Here is a 1,676-nt window from a genome sequence, read left to right on the forward strand (position 1 = left end):
GGCAAAAGATAAACTCAAAGCGTGCTCTAAGCTTGAAACATCAAGTAGAAAATTGCATTTAATTACAAGTTTGACAGTATCTACGAGGGAAAAATGAAGCATTAGTGAAACAGTCTTTCAAGTTTTGATTTGCAATCTGAGAGGAAGAGAAGGGACCCTTTATACAGGAATGAACAATAAGTTCCCATCATTACAGGAGACATAGCGAGGGCTTCTCTCACTGTGTCTAATGATGTCCCTCACAGAAGCGGCTGATGTAACGCCTGTGTTGTAAGAGAAATCTCAGAAGTGGGAGAGAATTAGGTGTTGAATTACCAATATGACTCCCGGTCAGGAAAGGTTAAGAGCCCCAAGTATATCATTACAGTTTATTTACTGAAAAATAGAAAGTAATAAAATAAACAGTACATTGTGCAAAAATTTTATGTTGTGATTTGTTTTAGAGCTTAACAAGCCGGAATGGCCAGTTAAAAATCCCAGAAATTCAACTATGGCAGAAAGCCTGAGTATTTCAAGCCATCACGGCGGGGTATTGGGAAAAGTTTTCAATTAACAATAATCGTGCCTCGGATAAACCTCATTGGCTATGACCCTGCTGCTGCCCAAAGCTGAGCTTCCCTAACTTTTTTTTTTAGATATGAATTACATCATTATCTATTTATTTGCCTTCAGACAGATTTTTTTACATAAATAATATATACATATATTTTAAACATATATATATATATATATATGTACACACACACACACACACACATACTGCTTATTGTTTCTAAGAACTGAACTTCCATAACTTCTAACAGCCTGATTTTGCTGGGGGCAGGTCATGAATAATCCTACCGAGACCCAGATTTCACTTCTGTAAAAAGGAATTAATACTACCAATTCAGAAGTTTTTTCTCAAGATTAAGCAAAATACTGCACATAAACAGCTTTTCATCACACTATCTGAAATACTCTTCCCTTTATATCATCTGAAGGATCTTTTAACTATATCTTGAAGATGTATTTCAGGGATATCAAAGTTGTTTTATAACTACCCCACATGATAATTTATGTGGATTCACAGTTATATGCATAGAGACCTATGAAAGATATTTTCATTGTTATTATTAATAATCATACCCACAATTTTTTGAGCTCCTAGAATGTGGACATCAAGCTAATAAACGCTTGATGTGTTTCACCCTCTGCAACATTAACACAATACTTACGAAGCAAGTGGTATTATTTTACCCATTTTATAAGTGGTGAACTTAAAGGGATAAAGCTACTGAGCTCGGGTTAGAAATGTGAAGTTTGTCAAAGGAGAAGAAGGCAAAACTAAAAGACACTGTATGACAGAAGGGAAAAAAAGAAATATTTAAATACAGAAAACTTCCGTTAGACAACAAAATTAGACCCTTTTAAATTATAGGTATTTACTGATAACTGGTATGGGATTCTTTTATAAGAACATATTCAAAGGCCAATTTTTTAAAAAATTATGTTTAGTACACAGTAAAAGTTTTCAGGTACTTTGAAGAACATCCTAATCTTTGTAATGTTCCAAACCCAGGGAGCCCACACACACCTCTAGATCTGATGTCTATCACCAAAAAGGCCTGGTTCTGCACCACGGCCCTCCCATGGCTAATCTGAGCTTTAGTGCGACAGCAAAAATCATCATGCTCAGT

General features: G+C 35.2%; 1 non-coding gene across 1 annotated transcript; it reads right to left on the reverse strand.

Annotated features, from left to right (window-relative positions):
* Window positions 1–465: 465 nt before the first annotated feature.
* Window positions 466–610, reverse strand: LOC123614715 (U4 spliceosomal RNA). Its single transcript, XR_012508408.1, has one exon. It is a non-coding gene; the product is annotated as a U4 spliceosomal RNA (small nuclear RNA).
* Between the last annotated feature and the right edge of the window lie 1,066 nt (window positions 611–1,676).

The sequence above is a fragment of the Camelus bactrianus genome, chromosome 7 (assembly GCF_048773025.1).
Source record: "Camelus bactrianus isolate YW-2024 breed Bactrian camel chromosome 7, ASM4877302v1, whole genome shotgun sequence".
NCBI lineage: Eukaryota > Metazoa > Chordata > Mammalia > Artiodactyla > Camelidae > Camelus > Camelus bactrianus.